Source organism: Hyla sarda, chromosome 6 (genome assembly GCF_029499605.1).
Source record: "Hyla sarda isolate aHylSar1 chromosome 6, aHylSar1.hap1, whole genome shotgun sequence".
In the NCBI taxonomy this organism is placed as follows: domain Eukaryota; kingdom Metazoa; phylum Chordata; class Amphibia; order Anura; family Hylidae; genus Hyla; species Hyla sarda.
In genome coordinates, this window is record NC_079194.1 from 174,414,049 (window position 1) to 174,435,299 (window position 21,251).

Here is a 21,251-nt window from a genome sequence, read left to right on the forward strand (position 1 = left end):
TATTCACATATGTTAATTTTCGCATACGCGAAGTTTCGCATATGCGAAAATAAAACGAGAATATAACGAATATGCGAATATTCGCGAATATATGACGAATATTCGTCCATATATTCGCGAATATTCGCGAATTCGAATATGGCCTATGCCGCTCAACACTATTGAGGACAACAACCCATCCTCTCATGATCTGCATGTCGCACAATTTTTCTCAGACACCAGCAATACAGAAGATCAGCAACACAATTAAAATGTGAGATGATGAGAATTCTAGCTATGTGAAGACTGCAGGGAATAAAGTGCAATATATCATCTACTAACAAACTTTCTGGATATGTACTGTGCATCGAAAGGAATCATAGGGGCATTGTTAATTCTAGCAACCTCCTGTATTCCTGTCCTAGTGATCACTCTTTGTGAACTCTGGTAGGGTATATCTACTGAAGTGGTCACAGAGCTTCCTTCATGCCATATAACATAGTGCCTTTCAATGTCTTGATTTAGCTTAGTTTGGTCCTTCTCACTGGAACAAGAAATTCCATAAGTAATTTGCTGTGTGTAATTCACCATCAGAAAGCACATTTCATCTTTTTTGTTGGCAGGTGTTATCTGAGAATAATGGGAGTACAAATAGCTTCAAGAAGCAGATGGCTTCCATTTATATTAACCTCTTTAGCGTCCGTGATTCTTAGGATCCTATCCAAATAGCATGACCCATGTAAAGAATGATGTCTACTGTTCACCTTAAGATTTGGAGTAATCACTCAGAGCAGTCATACATCTTCTCATGGGCAGGTCAACATATCTTTAAGAAACTAGGTGTTATCTAAGTTGTGATGGTTGTCTGATAGTGGTAGTACAGATAGCTACAAGACGGGGATACAGATTCTGCAAGTACGTTAGCACATCTTGTTAACACGCTATGTTTCTGTCTGTTAAAGGGATACTCTACCCCTAGACATCATATCCCCTATCTAAAGGACAGGGGATAAGATGTCTGATTGCGGGGGATCTGGCAACTGGAACCACCGCAATCAATGGCCTGGCACCCCGGCAATCCACTGCATGAAGCGAACTCTGCTCTGTGCCAGATTCTGAGTGACCACAGCCATCACGCCCCCTCCCATCGACATTAATGGAGGGGACATGTTGACCGTGCCCACCCGAACCCTAGCACAGCTGGCATTCTGAACATAAATGTTCAGAACGCCGGGGGACCAGGCCGGAGATCGCAGAAGGACCCAGCGGCAAGATCAGACATCTTATTTCCTATCCTTTGGAAAGGGTATAAGATGTCTAGGGGGAAGGTTACCCCTTTATGAATGACCCCCATAGCGTTGCTTAAGTAGAAAGCACATTTGCAAGTATCCTCTGGACTATTTGTCTACTGCACCTGTTGTGTAATTCCAAGTTCCATAGAGGAATCTCTAGTATTCCAACATCTGGCAGTCCACTGGTTAGGGATCACTGTCTTAAGGCATGGCTTTAACACTTACAACAGGTTCAGAATCTAGTATCTAGTGTACATGCGTCAGGCATGATGGACATGGCATGGAAAGATCCACCTTCTGTCATAATACTAAGAATTATCTGACAACAATGGGAGAACAAATAGCTTTAAGTTTGTATAAGTTAGCGCTTATATAACTTCCTTAAAGACATTCCTTAGAAGAAAGTCCAGGAAGAGAAACTATTCTTGACATTGAGTTATGGGATCCAAATCTCATCAGTCATTTCCCTTATTACCACAGCATTCTGCAAGATCACCACTCAAGAGACTTATTGAGACAGGAGCACAGAATAGTTGTGCCAATTTACAATACAGAGTTGACTGAGAGATACATTGTAAGTTCTGCAGCATCACTTTCTGCCATCTGGGTTGTACAGCTGTCTCCACCTAGACAAATAAAACCAGCGCAGTATGTGTCGAATAACAGATCCTTTGGGCCAATGTGCTGTGATCACACTGATGTTTAGATCCCGCTAAAATGGCTGTGTAATTTGTATCTGTTTTCTGGAAGAATTGCTGGTAATGATCAGAAATACAGGGGGTTATTTTACACATTAGGCAATTCTCATCTCAGTTTTCCAGATGGAAAAAAAAAGTATCAACAATTTGCAGCAAGTTTGGCACCAGAAAGGCAAAAGTACACAGAATTTGGTAGGAGGAATAGTCACATATATAGTAAATATATCAGGTTGTGACTGTACTATAGTGGTCTATGCTTTACACTCACCCCCAGGGACAGTAAGCTGGTGTAGCCAAAAATGAGTGCTACTGCCTGTCGACACTGGGAAAGATAATCAAAAAGTGTCTAATTCTTAGAAAGTACAAAGTTCCAAGGCCACAGCACCAGTAATGGAAGATTCTGTATATTGTGCAAAGAGCTGTCATTTTATTGTTTCCCCATGTATACATGTTGAACCAATAAAACTACAGCTCTTTGCACAAAATATCGAGTCTTCCATTATTGGCGCTGTGGCCTTGGAACTTTCTTGTTTGGATACAGGAGTGGCCCTCTGGATGACCGCTAGCACAGTGGATTGGTCCAGTGCTGTCTTCTACCTCTTTTGTTCTAATTCTTATAAAGTGTACACTGGGACTGGACAGTCTCAGATGTGCCAGATTTTTTACAGTGGCTCACGCTGTTTAGACAGTCTAGTGCCAGTTTGCACCATCTACTGGTTTTATGGCAAAAATGTTTGTCAAAATGTGGCAATAATTTTTGTCTATACTAGCTATGCCCCCTCTCCTAGAAATCACACCATCCTTGTTTAGGGATGTTTAGGTACTGTACGGGCTTGTTCACATTGCCATTGGGCTCCATTATACGGAGCTCCGTCGGCAAGTCCATCAGAATGCCAGGAGTTAAGCAGAGAAAGAATTTGTTAATAATAACCTAAAGAAACACAGACTGAAATGGGAGAGAGAGAAGGCAGTATCTCCAGATACCCTAATCCTTAAACCCTTAAAATTCCCGTCCCGTCTACCAGTGCCTGGTGTTTTATGAGTAAGGTACAGATGCAGTATGGTTGCATAGGTAAGATATGAGTGCAGTAGGCATGCTGTATGGATAAAGTAATACATTTGTGCTGTATTTGTACTATATAGGTTCTGTATGAGGCATAGGAGGGTGTCATGTAAGAACTCATATGTTCCTTACAGAAAAAAATGTAGAAATAAATCACATTCCTTTTTAGTTATTCCGAAAGGAACAACAGTGCTGCACATAAGCCAGGCATAGTGAAATTGCTGCAGTAAACAAATGTAAATGTTTACCTACATAATAAAAGCTACATTGTGACCATGACCTTCATGTTGCACACATATGACTAGCCGCAGCTTAGAAAGCTACACGTCTGTGCAGACACTATGTGCTGCAGTGATGTTAAGTATTACAATGCTGCAAGGTAGAAAATATTCTGTTGCCCTAAATAAATATGACAGGAACATCAGGTATTAATAAAATCTAATAAGTATCTCTATGCAGGAAACCTTGTTGTCACAGAAGCTTTAATCTTGTATTAATGGGCGGCAGGTGCAGAATGGACAGAGCGATCAATCTCTGAAAATATACTGTAGGGCTTAAAGGTCCATATGGATGATGATACATGGGGTTCTATGAATTTTTTTTCCCTGTAGGATAAGAGTGCAGCAAAGTGAGAATTAATTCCTCAGTATGGAATCTCAGTGATGAATCTTGGCCCCGCTTTATAATGTTCCTCTTGTGCCTCATGTATCATAGCTGTGATAAAAATGACCTTAACATCCATTCAGACCAGTCACAGCTCATGCATCATTTCTCCAACACAGTTTACAAATCATAGCTGAGCACTGATTGGTTGATCACTTAATACTTTTTACAGTATGTGTTTTTACTTAGGGATCGTTCACACCATATTTTATGTTTATGTCTGGCCCATACCCCATAACCCACAACATATGAGACTGCTTGCCATACAGTAACATTTACCTTCCATAGGCCTCGATACAAAATATATTTTGCAGATTTATCAAAACCTTTCTAGTGGAAGAGTGGTTGCCCATAGCATTCAGACTCCTTATTAGAAAAAAATCCCCTATAAAGTAAAGGAAGAAATCTGAAAGGTTGCTATTGGCAACTGCTTCCCTTTTCCTGTACACAGGTTTTGATAAATCCCCCTCAAAGTGAATTATTATCTCCTAGTCACAGCTGGATAAAGATATGCAAGGATCCCTGTAACATGATAATATAGAAATATGATAATGCCACTATACAGTGCCAAATAACAGTACTATATAGAAAACTCACAAAACACTGCAATATAGCCCTTGCACAACAATTTCATATATAACTCAAATCATATCACCACACAGTTCCAAATAGCAGTACTCTACCACATCCACATAATATTACATAACCTACAAAAGGCTGATACTACCCAGAATGAAGAAATGCACAATTTCAAAAGAGATCCTCCCACATTAAAAATAAAATGTGTAACAGGCTCTCCTGTTACAATTGTCAATTCAATAAATATATTCGGGGGTATTTACGAATAATGGCTGTGGTATGTGTTTTTTTACTCCTTTTATTTAATAAGTGGCTTTTTGACTCACTGCACCAAATTTATAAAAAGGTGCAAGTCGGAATATAAATTTGGTGCAGTTTCAGAAATGTCATATGTGTGAATTTACCCACCTTTCAGTTTATAGTTCCAGAAATCTCAGAGGGGATTCCTTGTGTGTTACTGCAGGACAGTTTAGTAGCTTCATTGTGAATGTCCTTTATTTTACATTTCATTTTACATCTTTTCATTAGCTCACAGGGTTATAAATCTGATGAGGTAGCCTTGTCCATGAGTCATCTCTTGTTCATGACTCATGGACAAGCCTGAGGCTGCTGCACGACTGGTTAGAGTCCCAGTAGGTATGGGGACCCCTAGTGGTGGGATTCTGATAATCCCTTTTCCTGATAAACTTCTTGTGAAACAAACATATTACAAAAGGTATCTAATTTGCATCCTTAAAAACGTAGTAATTTTAATTCTAAAGTAATTATTTGGATAAACATGTAAACAAGTATGGTTTGTAAACTTAATTGTACCAAATATTCAGACTATTAAACTTGTCCATCCTAACATATTGAAAAATGTAAAAAAAAAAAAAAAAAGAGACTTAAAGAAAGTTATAGTTTTTTTAAGGAAATAAACACGCACACACACCCACACACACACCCACACCCACACACACACACACACACACACACACACACACACACACACACATAATAACAAGGCGATCTGCTGATGTTAAAGAGTAATTTCATAAAATGTAATGTAAATGTAATGTGTAGTTTTTATGCCACTTTTTTATGGTAGTAATCTAAATTTTTGCGCCTTTTTTTTTTTTTTTTTTTAAAGTCGCCTTTTCATAAATTCCTGACCACTGCAAAATCCCGACTCAAAACACGTGTACCACAGTCAAACACAGGAATGCACGTATATAAAAAGTCACAAAAATAGTTTAAAAAAATACACTGCGCCAAAATATTGAGGCAATTTTACCCAAGAAAACAAGGGTAAAATGCTTCATAAATACCCCCCATTGTGCAATTTTTCATTCTAGGTAGTGTCAGTCTTACTATGGTCATGTTGTTGATTTTGGGTTGATACCTTATTGGGTGATTGATTCAATTTTTGTACGTTTTGTACCCACATAATATTTTCATACAGTGCTCATATAATAGTGCCATGTAGAGCATAAAATAATAATGCTGTACAATTTGATGATGAATGTTAAAAGACATTTGCAGCAAAATACAACTTGTCCCCTATCCACAGAATAAGGGATGTGTGATCGCAGGGGGTTAATGCGCAATGAGCGGCTAATGCGCAATGCTCTCTCTGAGGTCGACGGTACACCCCATCCACGCCCCCTCCCCATGGAGTTCTATGGGAGAGGCGGGGAGGCAAGAACACTGCCTCTTCCATAGGGAAACATGTAGGAGGCGTGTCAGCCGTGACGTCATGTTGCGAACGGCATGCCTCCTGCACGGGAGAGCCGCGGCAGAGCCGTGGCCCAGTGAAGGAGATCGTGGGGGTCCCAACATTATTAAACACTTAATAAGTTGTCATTTTCTGCAGATGTCCTTTAACAACCAGTTAGGTGCCCTGGAGCTCTTTTTTGCCAGTCTTATACTCCGTCCCTGTAATAAAAAAACAAGTATTTTTTAACCTGACCTACTGTAAAGTTCTTCCTTCTCAGCTGAAAGCTCTAGAGATGTGAGATTTGGCTCTTGACACTTTGGAAATGATATATAATTTGCAATCGCTTCGGCAAAGTTTGTATATAATTAGATTTACTTCATTTGATCATTAGACTTGGGCTGACAGATTTATTACTCACTGTGTGTACCAGAGAGGAAGAGAACGTGACAGGACCCAGCAATGATATATTTTATTAAGTAGGCAAGGCAAGAAATATTCACCGTCTAAGGAACATCTTCAGTGCTGTGTTGTATGTACTTGGGTTTAATGTGCCACTAAATGAAACTTTGCAAAATTCAGTGTTGTACTAGTCTTTTGGGACACAGGCACAGGATGAAGTGAATGGGATCCATGCCCCATTAATCCTGTCCCGCTGCCACCGCTCACAGCTATTATTATTGTTAAGGCTGATCATTAATTACAGCAAAAGAAGTTGGGATTTCCTATACCCTGTCCTCCAAAACATGGGGGCAGACAGGTTACTGACAGTTATTGAGAACGTATATATAATCCTTTATTAAATATATATTTACAGCATACATAAAAATCCTTAAAAGAAAGCAAAATACTGGACCAAATTGTGCAAGTGGACAAAAAATAGAGGGGGAGATTTATCAAAACCTGTCCAGAAGAAAAGTTGCCCAGTTACCCATAGCAACAGATTGCTTCTTGCATTTTGCAGAGACCTTGTCTAAAATATAAGAGAGAATCTGATTGGTTGCTATGGGCAACTGGGCAACTTTTAATTTGCACAGGTTTTGATAACTCTCCCCCAATGTACTTAAAGGGGTTATCCGGGTTGGAAACGACAAAAACAGCAACCCCCCTGTCCTCAGGTTGTGTGTGGTGTTACCACTTGGCTCCATTCACTTTAATGGGGCTGAGCTGCAATACCACAAACAATCAAAGAACACAGGTGGGAGGAGGGAGCAGATGATATCTACCAGGGTCTGTAGTTAGCTTCAGCGGGAACCCATTCTTCAGGCTGGGGTTTGGGATTTGGGAGACAGGCTGAAACGAGCTTCCGTCCTAAATATTTGTAATGTTTTACTCTCTGATTTTGTTATTGTCTTATTATATCTGATATAATATCCGTCCACATCGGAGGCCTAATAAGAGCAATGCTTTCACTGTATTGTCTACTGGCAACTGCTTATATGGAGCACACCATTCCTATGTTTTAGTTCACTTTTCTCATGTTATGACTCCAATATTTATAGCAGACATTGTTACCTCTTATGATTATCGTACAGTACATAAGACACTGCACTTGTATGCACTTGCATGTGGTACTATACTGCACTGTCATTGTTATGTCTTATACTTGAAAACCAATAAAAATTGTTATTACAAAAAAAAAAAAAAAAAAAAAAAAGAACACAGGTGGTGCTCTTTTTGGAGGGAATTCACTTTATTCTGTAGTTCAATCTCTGGATAACCCCTTTAAGCCAAATGCAAAACCATAATAACTATAGCAACAATGGCTCACCACATACACAAATTAACAAAGCATATAATGGAGGCTGAAGGAAATTCATCAATGCTTGATACTAGAAAACAGTTTTTGAGCTATAAAACTGTCGGGCTAAAATACTGTGTGTGAACATAGCCTAAGAGTAGACATTGAACATAGCCTAAGAGTATATATTCTATACAAACAGCCCAGTCCTTTCCTGAAATACTCTGCATGGCTGGGGACAAACCTCCTTCTACTATAAAGCTATGTCAACAAAAGGGGGAGATTTATGAAAGCATTTAGACGTTTTTTTTTCTTGTGGTGCCTTTGCACTTTTGGCGACCTTATAGCAACAAAGCACCGCACCACTGATATCTGTGAAAACGCATATCACTGTGAATTTTGCGGATGCAGTGGACCTGAATTTATCGTTGCGACTTTCCATGGGAAAGTCACCAAATTTTGAGCAGAGACCCAAAGTATGTCTCAAATCACCACTACCAGGAGACCAAGTTTAGGAAATGACTGTGGTACACTATTTGCACAAGACGTGTATGGCTACAGAAAATTGATCAAATGCCGTGCGACTTTTGACAAATTTAGCACACAACCGCACATAACCAACGGGAAAATATGACTGTGAGGGACACATACCACAGCAATGATTGATATATCTCCCTCCACGGTATTTTAGATATAAATGTACTGTAAGCATTTAGACTTTTTTTTTTGTGGTGACTTGGTGCTTAAAAGTCGCACAGATGTATTTAGCAATTTTTTAGCGCCAAACCACAGCACTATCCTTGTCAGTGAAAACACATACCACAGTGAATTTTGCTTCAGTGGATGCAGTAGTCATGAATTTATCACAGTGACTTTTTGCGTAAAAGTCGCATACTTGTCGTACAGACCTAAATTAAGTCGCAAATCACCACTACCTGCAGACCACGTCAGTCTCTTGCTAGTGTGCACCCTGTTGCATGATCTGATTGGTCTCTCATGCTCTAAGATGACCTAATCAGATCATGGTGCTAATGGGGTAGGGCTGTCGCAAGCTCCTTGCTACAGATGTGGGAAGCCAGAGGCTACGGAGGAGCGGGCATAGATCCTATTGCAGACCTTGGACCCATCCTCTCCAGTGGCATGCACCAAGTTCATCTTCCGGAACTTCAGGCTATGGAGGAGCAGGCGTAAATCATGCAGCCGACCTTTGACCTGGCTTTTACAATGGCGAGCACCGAGGACATCTTTCAGGACTTCAGTCAGGTGGAGGTTAGCATCTTCCGGCTTCTTTTTAAGCTGAGAACTTGAGGTAACATTATTACTGTGGTACGTATATTTGCGCAAGTGCCTAATGGCTGCTCTAAATATATCAAAGGCTGTGGGACTTTTGATTAATTTAGCGATGGACTGCACTTATTCAGTGGGAAAAAGTTACTGTGAGGAATGTGTACCACAGTAAAGATTGATAAATCTCCCCTAATCTGTTTTATGTGTCAAAAGATTTACACATCTTGCTTTTGATTTACTCTTTTGTCTTACAAGTAGTGATTTAAAATACAGATCGAAACACTGCTGTGTAAGGCTGTGTTCACAGTTTTTTTTTTTTGTGTGTGTGTGCAGTTTTTGTGCCAAAGCCATAAGTGGATCCAGGAGGAAGGAAAAGTATAAGTATAGGTCTTTTCTTTTGAATAAAACTTCTGGCTTTTACAAAAATGGTAAGTGGAACACCACATAGAAGGGATCTAAATCTATGAGCTATCTTATGAAGCTTATGAAGCAAAACTTTTTATATGTTGTCACTGAGGAAAATTAAAGATATTTTGTAATATGGTTGCTTACATTTTTTTTATATTTAGTAAAGAAAAGGACCCCTGAAAATCCCACCACTATGGGTCCCCATACCTACTAACCAGTCCTGCATCAACATCAGGCTTGTCCATGACTTTTGAGCAGACCCATCAATCACTTCCCACCACCACAGGGGAGGGACACGTCCCTTTCCCCTGAGGATTTCTAAATCTGTGAGCTAATGAAAAGAGGTATTTTTTATACTAAATATAGGTGATAGAGGCATAAAAATTAGATGTACATGGTCGGGATTAGGTACTGAGTAATATATATATATATATATATATATATATATATATATATATATATACTAGCTAAGTACATTGCCAGGTTTTTCCTTCCTAATCCTTGTTGGGGAGGAAAATCAACAAGGAGGAAGCTTTTGACTTCATATCCCATCCTCATATATTGTGGTCATATCCCAACCCAATTTCCTGTCCCCATATCCCGTCCTCATATCTCAACCTCATATCCTGTCCTCATATCTCAACCTCATATCCCGACCTCCTATCTCGACTTCATATCCCAACCTCCTATCCTGACCTCCTATCCCATCCTCCTATCTCGATCTCATATCCCATCTTCATATCCGTCCTCATATCCCATCCTCATATACCGTCCTCATAGCCCATCCTCATATCCCGTCCTCATATCCCGTCCCCATATCCCGACCTCATATCCCATCCATAATATCCCATCCTCATATCCCGACCTTATATCCCGACCTCATATCCTGATCTCACATCCCGTCCTCATATCCCGTCCTCCAATCTCGAACTACTATCCCGTCCTCATATCCCGACCTTATATCCTGTCCTCATATCCCGTTCTTATGTCCCATCCTCATATCCTGTCCTCAGGTGGGACTGATTTGTGATGAAGATATTGTAAGCTGAAAATAGAAGGGGGCATAGCTTTGTGGGAATGGGCATGATTTGCAAGCCAGACTGATGCAAAAAAAAGGGTAGCAAATAAAAGGGTGTGGGGCTTAAGCAGTGGGCATGTCTTTGTGAGATGGGGTGTGGCTTGCAAGCCAGACTGGAACATTCAGCAGGAGATGCAGAGCGGAGCTAATGGAGAAAGGTACTGGAAGTCCCATACACTTGCATGGGACTTGAAACAAAACCCCATCTTTTATATAAGGGTGTAGGTAAGGGTTAATTTAACTATCATATCTTTTTATTTCACATATAAGTAATATGAGTACCAGGTATTATTAAAATATTTCCTGCCGTACAGAAGTTATGTGGAACATACATTTCCCGTAGATTTGCATGGGACTAAACAAAAACCCTGACCCTCAAAAATGGGGGTAGTTAAGGGTTAAATGAACTATCCTATATTTTAAGTGAACATATATATGACAGGTGACCAAGTATTATCGAGATATCTCCAGTCGTTTGGAAGTTATGCAGTAACACATATTTCCCATAGACTTGCATGGGACTTTAAACAAAAACCCAGATACTGGCAAATGGGGGTGAGTAAGGGTTAAATCACCTATCCTATGTTTGTTGTTGACATATAAGTAACATGTGTGCCAAGTTTCATGTTATATATAATATATTTAGCTGTTTGGACGTGATGCTGCAACATATATACATACATACACATACATACACACGTTAAGTTATATATATATATATATATATATATATATATATATATATATATTTTTTTTTTTTATAGGATCTGACAGGAACACTTTAATGTCCCTAGAGCTAGGTGGTTACTTATCAATAACCACTTTATATAGAGTATACAAAACAAAAATGAAAATTAAATTATACGTTTGATATTATAAAAATACTAAAAGAAGAAAAAACTGAAAAAATAAGTTAAAACATAAAACAAAGGTAAAATATATAATCTAAACATATAAAAATAAAATGAGATATAAAACTGTAAATAAGTACATAATATGTAATGTAAACAATCAAGCAAAATAAATTATGGAAATAAAAGAAAAGATTAATGTACATAAGAAATAGCTACAAAAATGACTTTGGTAAAAATAAGTAGTAAATGGATGGTAACTGTGTATTTGAACATAGAACTTATTTCTATTTGCTATGAGGTCAGGCGATTGACCTTTCTCTGAAATATTATGTTTAGCAAATGGTGATTCACTTTATGGGTAAATTGGAGAGCAGCAAAAGTAAAAAATAAAAGCTATTATGTTTCCCGGGAAGAGCTGAAGCCGAGAGTAAAAAGTTCAGCTGTGACTTTACTAAAAGGAAGATAATCATAAAATTGACCCAGAAAACACAGAAACAATATAGATCGAGATTATTACCTGTCTGCAGAATCATAGTTTGTCAACATAAACATAATAAATTGAGAAAAATTCTCATTTTAGTATATTTTTTATGTGATTTCCTTCGCTTTGTGTTTGTTATTTGATAAGGATGCGACACATTCCACCTGCTGCACTCCCAGGACTTGTGGGAAATTAGACATGCTGATCGAAGACAATGTACTTTATATTGTCACTGGTAACACAATTTACAGCTGATTCTCTATGCCTGGAGTCGTAATGTTTACCAAGTAGGCGCTAAAGTCTTCACACACTGACTGAGCCAAGGTTATAGTGATAAGACAACTTACATCACTTTAAAAGACTTGATAATGGATAAATCCATTATAGACTGGCGAATCTCAGAATGTTAACTTGCCATTGGCCTATGGTGCAAAAGTCCTGGGGGCTTCTATTGGTAACTGCATTTGCATGCTAAATCTTCTGAAAAAGTCTAATATTTGGGATGACAGAAGTCTTCTGATCAGGTGTGTGTATTAGGCTGGGTTCACATCCGCGTTCGGAGCTCCGTTATGGAGCTTTGTCTGTTGATTCGGCTGAAATGACGGCTTTAGTGGAGGAGAAAACTCTGCATGTCAGGTTATTTTTCTCCACTAAAATCATATTAAATAACAGACATCTAACGGAAATCCTGAGGGACTCCATTCACAGTGAATGGGACCTGTTGGTTTCTGTTGATGTCAGCTGTGAGACCCTCTGTCCCAGCCCCATTATCAGCTGTTGTTACAGAGCTCCACAACGCTGATGTGAACATAGCCTTAAAGGAATAAAATATTATAATTTTGTCTGGCTGGCTCTCATTTGTCAGTCAATCCAGAGCCAGATGGAAATGCCAAATGCAACAAGCTGGATCCATTGAACCTGATGTCCCATCTGGTGCCTCATGGCCTGAAATGGGGCACTTTGCTGGACTTATGGACAGTCAGAATAGCAGCCCTCCAGCCTGATCATGCCAAATTGACAAAAACTACATGCCACATTTTTTTTTTGATCTGGCACAACCATGCCGGACGGCATCTATGCTGTATTGTCTGACATATGTAAACCTGGTCTCACATGATTTTTTTCTGGATCAACATTAAGCATGTCAATGTCAGTATACAGACTAAGCTTTATAAATGTCATGCAACTTTCCACTTAAAGGGGTACTCCGCCCCTAGACATCTTATCCTCTATCCAAAGGATAGGGTATAAGATATCTGATTGCGAGAGTCCCGCTGTGGCACCCCAGACATCCAGTGCACAGAGTGAACTTTGCTCCGTGCTGCATGACTGGCGATGCGGGGCAGAGGCTTGTGATATCACGGCCATGCCCCCTCAATGCAAGTCTATGGGAGGGGCATGACGCCCCCTCCTATTGACTTGCATTGAGGGGCGTGGCTGTGACGTCACAAGCCTCCGACACTGCACCTGATGCTCTAAATGAGCAGCAGGGAGATCGCGGGGGTCCCCAGCAGCGGGAGCCATGTGATCAGACGTCTTATCCCCTATCCTTTAAACAATGTTAAACATGCTGAATTCAGTAGATAGGAATAATTTGCAGTAATTCCCTTTCGAAGGGCACAATATCTAGAAAAAATATATTTAGGAGGCTACATGTGGCACTTAGGGGGTAGTATGGGTCACATTGAGACTTTCAGAGGGGAATATATTTTGTGCTGTATTCTGGAGGCACAGTGCCATGGGCCACATTCTGTGCCAATATTATATTCACAGAACTGTGATTTTTTCAGAGGCACAGTGTATGCCACTATAAGGAGTTGGTCAGTATTGAGGGTGAAGAGGTGCTGTAATATTGAGGAGCCACAGACATATTGGGGGGACTGAAGTGCTGAGTTTTGCTTAGAAGAAATCATCATGAGTATTGTGGCAGATAAATAGGAGAAAAGGGAAAAGGACAATGATATCAGAGGAAAGGTCACATGTAAGTCACTAAATGTAAATATTTACTCTACTAATCAGTCTGGAATTTGTTTGTATTTATTTATTTAGATTTCATTTAATTATTTATTTAATACAAAACAAATATAGAACACAGAAATGTGTGTGGAGGAGGCCTAAAGGTATTGTCTAGGATTATAAAAGTAATCAATGCCCGGTACAAGCGTACATGTCCGCCACCTCATCAGGAGAATGCCCAGGCATTGTAGGGAGGTCATACGGGCACGTGGAGGCCACACACACTACTGAGCCTCATTTTGACTTGTTTTAAGGAGATTACATCATAGTTGGATCAGCCTGTAGTGTGGTTTTGTTGTCGGCACATTCAACTATGTAAAGATGAAAGTATTTCATACAATTAGTTCAGTCGTTCAGATCTAGGATGTGTTATCTTAGTGTTCCCTTTATTTTTTTGAGCAGTGTACTTTAAAGATGTCAGGTGTCCATATGTTGTCAGAGTGCTTTCCTGGGAAGACATAGAGCATGCTGGTGCCACAATGCAGACTGTTCTTAGTTTATAATTTATAGGGAATATTCCTTATAGCTGACATAAAGGGGTTTTTTAGGATTAAGCCATGATTCATGAAACAACATGACACCTGTCTGTGATTTGTAACTAGTATTGCAGCACATTTGCATTGAAAGGAACAAAGCGGCACCACCACGCTTAACCACGACTTGCCTGCCACTGCTAAAGTGAGCATGGAATGAGCAGAGCGAGTGGGGAAAGGGTTAATAAATGCATTCTTAGCTTTGCTGCATAGTCCATACAACATTTTTTGTCACAGATAGAAACAAAAAAGTTAATGATTTGTAAGTAACACAAAGAAAAATCTGGAATTGTGGGAGGAAAAAACAGCTTGTGCGTGAAGGTTTTATTAAGAGATGCCAAGTTTGGCCATTTGAAGAAATGAAAACCCAAATCTGCATGTACATAAATATTCAGTCAGACTGTACACAGCTGTCTGTGTTCTCCCAGGGTAGGGGAAATGTGTCTCTAGAACAGTGCACAATATGATGCACAGATACCGGCAGATGTATAGTATGTACACACTGGCCCGGATTTACTAAAATCCGAGTGTTCTTTCACTCCTGTAATTCTGGGAGCTGATTTACTAATGTGTCGCACGTGTCGGTTCATTTTCTGTCGCACAGGTTTTTTTGTGTCGCACGGGAAAATGTGTCGCACATACTCTGTGTTAAAAGAAAAAACTAAAAAACCTGAGTATGGAATACAAATCATCAATAGCATGTGCCAAAGCACAAGATTTAAAGGGAGATAAGCAACAAAATAGAACAAAAAAAATTAAATGGACTTAGAATATCTAATGTAGGAGTTTAAAAACACCCACCACCCCACCCACACACACACAAAAAATATATTTACAATAATATTTACTCCCCACCATGTTAAGCTGTGCCTTTGCCAAAATCACTCGCTTTTGGTAGTTTTTACACATCCTCTTGGCTGTCGGTTATTCTGTGAGCCAAACTCACGCTTTTTCAAGAGTGATTTTGGAAGTACTCTGCGTAATTTCAGCTTTTTGTCTGGAACACGTCCTTTTTTTTTTGATTAACCACACCCATTTTCTGGTAATAAAAAAAACACAAAAGTGCAGGTTGTGCCATGTAAAATTTGGGTGCTGAATTAGTCGCATGGATAGTGCGACAAAAATTTAGGCTCATGAACTGAGAAAAAAAGTCAGTAGGACTTTAGTAAATCAGAGCCACTGTGCGAGAAGGCATTTTACTAAGGAAATTCAAGGATTAGAGATTCAAAGAATTCCTCTGTCATAGTCTAGGCCTTGAACTATGAATAACATGGTGAGGTAGATTTACTAATCCTGTCTAATATTTAGACAGTGTAAACTTAGACTAGGCATTCTGAAGACGCTCCGGATTTATCGTAGTGGCTCAGGCTCTATAATAAATGTGGCACACCATTAGAACACTTTTTCTTACTGTATACCATCTATTTGAAGGCTTACTGTGCGCTAATATTTTAAAACAAAATGATGCCCTTTTTGGCACAACACCACAATTCCTTTCTGAAAGAGATATATGTATAACTGTTTTTTAAACTTCGATTGACTCAGCTTTTGGAATAATGTATCAATCCCAGTGTTATAGCTATGTCTATAGTAAAAAGTATACACAAAAAGGAAGGAGATTTCCTAGGTTGCTTTTTACATTATTTTATGAAAACAATGCTGTAAAAATGTACATCCTGTGAAAATAGTATAAGGCAATATACTTTATGATCTGGTTTATTGTATATTGTCCATACTTCAATAAGAAGTGTTTGAATCTTGTGTACCGCACTGCAATACAATTTTGTTTAATAATTTACTCTTCTATTCTGAGTCGTTCTTCATTTCTGCCCCTGTAGCATCCATTCTTTCCTAATTCTTCTGGATCACCTCCTTCAACTTTGACTATTTAATTTTAGGTGCAATATGCACCAAAATTAGTAATAGTAAACCGTGTTTGCTTATATCTCAGATAAAGCCACAACCCTTTTCCGGTATCTACTGTAGTATCAGATATAACCTATTGACAGGTATGTAGACAGGAAAGAATGTCCAGCGCGGTATAAGAAGTAAAAACAGGAACTTTTTATTCATGGATCAATGAATACATACAGGAGCAATATGCCAACGCGTTTCGGATTGAGCTGGATCCTTGATCATGACATAACAAATATACATATGTGAAAGCTTATATAGTCTTACAACTCATCACGTGTGCGTGATATCACAAGATTAAAAGAAACATACAAAATCTGGAAAATGCTAACGAAATATAAGACCAGGAGACTGGATTCTACTATCATATAGCATATACTAAGATGGCGGTAGGTATTCAGTATAATGTCCTTTATAATGTACAGTGAATAGATATATAGTAGTAGTTTTTTATGGGTATATTTGTTGTTAATAGAGACATGCTGGTTTCCTCATGTCTTTTACACTGTATTTCTTTATACTAATGCCATACCAGTTACACTGTACCTGCACCTTTTCACTGTACATTATAACTGACATTAAACTGAATACATAGCACCACCTTAGTATATGCTATATGATAGTAGAACCCAGTCTCCTGGTCTTATATTTCGTTAGCATTTTCCAGATTTTGTATGTTGTTTTTAATCTTGTGATGTCACTCACACATGACAAGTTGTAAGAACTATATAAGCTTTCATATATGTATATTTGTTATGCCATGATTAAGGATCCAGCTTGATCGGAAATGCGTTGGAGTATTGTTTCTATATGTATCCCTTGATCCGTGAATAGAGTTCCTGTTTTTACTTCATATACCGCGCTGGACATTCTTTCCTGTCTACATATCTGTTGCCTTGTCCGGGAGCGCTGCCGGCCAGTCCGAGCGCTGGTGAATTGAAGGTTACAGTGCTGAGCTGTCGCTGTTCCTCATTTGCTATGGACAGGTATGGTACTGTTTCTAGCAGATATTGTGCAGTTTTTAAGTCCTGTATAAACCCTTTAAAGCCTGTTGCATTCGAGCATATGGGTAAACGTCCATAATATGGATCTGAAATACGGATATATTACAGATAAAATACCATCAATATTGCATCAATATGTCAGTATTGCATCCGTATTTCAGGACTGTCTTTTAGGCAGGAAATTGTACTACGCTTTTAAATACTGATGCAATATTGATAAAATACAGATGACATACTAATATTATACAGATGAAATACAGAACACATAATGATGTATCTGGACTTTGCAAACAAATGGAAGTTGCACATGTTGCGATTTTTAAAATGCGTGCATATCTTATATGACCCTGTAAATAGTCGTATAAATTAACATTAAGGGTCTATTCACACGTACAGTATTCTGCACAGATTTGATGCACAGGATTTCAACTGTGTTCAGTCATTCAGTTTATATTGAAATCTGCGGCAGAAAATCCTGTGCATCAAATCTGTGCAGAATACTGTACGTGTGAATAAACCCTAAAGGAGAAATGTGGTGCAAAACTTTTAACTCCCCCTGTGCTCAAGCTGCAAAAACTAAATAAACAAACTTTAGTTCACCTTCCTATGTTCCCCTGTTGCGCTGATATCGGCATGCCGGTCCTCTGGCGCTGCTTGGCTCCCTGCTTCTCAGGCTCGGAACGTCACACTGCAGTCAGCGTATCGCCAGCCGCAGCGATGTCCCACCTCGGCCGTTGATAGGCTGAGCGCAATGTCATGTAGGGAGCTTGAGCCCCGCCTTCTCCCTGCTGCCCGGGCTCCTGACCGGCCGACGATACGCTGACTGCAGTGTGACGTTCCAAGCCTAAGAAGCAGTGAGCTAAGCAGCACCGGAGGAACGGGATGCCGATATCTGCGCAACAAGGGGACAGTAGGAAGGTGAGTTAAAGTTTGCTTTTTTAATTTTTGCAGCCGGGCACAGGGAGAGTTAAAAGTTTTGTGCCACATTTCTCGTTTAAGGGTGTGTTCACATGTGCATATTTTTGCTGCTGATCTGCTGCTGCAGATTTTGCAGCCCATTGAAGGCAATGGGCAGCAAAATCTGCTTAGGCACATCTGCAGCAAAAATATGCACCCTAAATCTGTATTGATGCATGAAAAAATCCCATATATAATAGAGATACAAAACACATCTATAGGGCAGTAAGATATGATGCTGTACACTAAACAGTTTGAGGACTCATTTAGCTCTGCTGCATCAGGGCCCATATTACATGACACTGCAGCACACTGCAGCTACCTGTATTGTTTTCAATCTTATCTAATAGAAAAAAGCACAATAAAGATCATCAAAAACTGTTCCTCCACAGTCTGCACTCCACAGATCTGGCACTGCCACCGTGTTTGCATTTTTCCTACATCAAATAACCAAATCAAACAAACTCTGACATGCATTGAAATGATAGCTGTGCCTGAATAGTGAGATCAAGCAGAATACTGGCTGCGTCATCCTTCCTTTTTAACATCCAAAACTGCCTGTGATTTCATTTAAAGCGTCTGCATTGATGCCATGTGTTACATTGATCTTTTATCTCTTTTTCTTTTGGTATGTTGCTGTTGTGCACGAGGCCCTCTTCTGGAGGTTTGTTAAATATAGGGAGGATCTGAATAAAATAATACACCATTAAGATATTTTAACTCTGTGTTTACTGTGTTTACTGTGCTGGGAAAGCTCTTGGCGTATACAGTAAACACATTGATAGACCCCCATTAGCCTAAAATGCCCAAAGGAGTGTCATTTTGGCCTTTGTGACATATGCTGGGTGGTTTTGTATGAAATAGCAGAGAGCTGCACTATTCTATAAGGCACAGTTTCCCAACTGGGGTGCCCCCAGCTGTTGCAAAACTACAACTCCCAGCATGCCCGGACAGCCAAAGGCTGTCAGGGCATGCTGGGCGTTGTAGTTTTGCAACAGCTGGAGGCACCATGGTTGGGAAACACTGCTATAAGGGAACATTCACACGCACAGGATCTGCTGCAGATTTGATGCTGTGTTTAGTCCCTTATTTTACACTGAAACATGTAGCATGTGCAACAGATCCTGTATGAATGAATCTATAATGTAGTATACAGAAAAAAAATAACAAGTTATATATGATTTTTATTTTATTTAACCCCTTAAAGGGGTACTCCGGTGCTTAGACATCTTATCCCCTATCCAAAGGATAGGGGATAAGATGCCTGATTGCGGGAGTCCCGTTGTTGGGGACCCCGGGATCATGCACGTGGCACCCCGTTTGTAATCAGCCCCCGTGTGACGTCACACTCTGCCCCTCAATGCAAGCCTATGGGAGGGGGCGTGACAGCTATCATGCCTCCTCCCGTAGGCTTGCATTGAGGGGCGGAACGTGACATCACACGGGGGCAGAGGCGTGACGTCACACGCCGCCCGCCCTGTAGTCGCCGGTAATCAGTCCCGGAGCAAACACGCTCCGGGGACTGATTATAAACGGGGTGCCGCGTGCATGATCCCGGGGGCCCCCAGCGGCGGGACTCTCGCGATCAGGCATCTTATCCCCTATCCTTTGGATAGGGGATAAGATGTCTAAGCACCGGAGTACCCCTTTAAGGACCAAGCGCTTTTCTGTTTTTGCACTTTCGTTTTTTCCTCCTTACCTTTTAAAAATCAAAACCCTTAAATTTTGCACCTAGAAATCCATTAGAGGGCTTAGTTTTTGCGACACCAATTCTACTTTGTAATGACATCAGTAAATTTACCCAAAAATCTTCAACGAAACAGGGAAAAAAATCATTGTGCAACTAAATTGAATAAAGTTATCTTTATTCTGTAGGTCCATACAATTAAAATGATACCCTACTTATATAGGTTTGATCTTGTCGTACTTTTGGAAAAAATCATAACCGCATGCACGAAAATTAATACATGTTACGATTCGGCAGGCTGGATGTGGATCCTCTGTGTCAGCGAGGGATTGGCGTGGACCATACCGGTGGACCGGTTCTAGGTTGCTACTGGTATTCACCAGAGCCCGCCGCAAAGCGGGATGGTCTTGCTGCGGCGGTAGCAACCAGGTCATATCCACCGGCAACGGCTCAACCTCGCTGACTGCTGAGAAGGCGTGGGACAGAAGGACTAGACAGAGGCGAGGTCAGACGTAGCAGAAGGTCAGGGCAGGCGGCAAGGTTCGTAGTCAATGGTGATAGCAGAAGGTCTGGTAACACTGGTAAGGCAAACACAGTAAACACTTTCTCTAGGCACAAGGGCAACAAGATCCGGCAAAGCAGGGAAGGGGAAGTGAGGTTATATGGACGTGGAGCAGGTAGAAGCTAATTAGACTGATTGGGCCAGGCACCAATCATTGGTGCACTGGCCCTCTAAATCTTAGAGAGCTGGCGCGCGCGCGCGTCCTAAGGAGCGGAGCAGCGCGCGCCAGGACGTGACAGCCGGGGACCGGGACAGGTGAGTAGCTTGGGATGCGATTCGCGAGCGGGCGTGTCCCGCTATGCGAATCGCATCCCCGCCGGCAGTGTCAGTGCAGCACTCCCAGTCAGCGGGTCTGACCGGGGCGCTGCAGAGAGGGGAACGCCGCGAGCTCCGGGGAGGAGCAGGGACCCGGAGCGCTCGGCGTAACAATAAATTTAAAATTGTCATCTTCTGACCCCTATAACTTTTTTATTTTTCCACGTATGGGGTGGTATGTGGCTAGTTTTTTTGCACCTTGTTCTGTAGTTTTAATCGGTACAATTTTTGTTTTGATCGGACCTTTTGATTGCTTTTTATTCCTTTTTTTATGGTAAAAATGTGACAAAATACGCTACTTTGAACTTTTGAATTTTTTTGCGTGTATGACATTGACAGTGTGGTTTAATTAATATTATATTTTTATAGTTTGGACATTTACGCACACGAAAATACCACATATGTTTATTTTTATTATGTTTATATATTTTTTATATGGAATTTGGA

General features: G+C 40.2%; 1 protein-coding gene across 1 annotated transcript in view; it reads right to left on the reverse strand.

The window, feature by feature from the left end:
- Positions 1 to 21,251, reverse strand: part of CDH13 (cadherin 13) — a 973,781-nt gene that overhangs the window by 937,563 nt on the left and 14,967 nt on the right. The gene's annotated exons all lie outside the window — the stretch shown is intronic.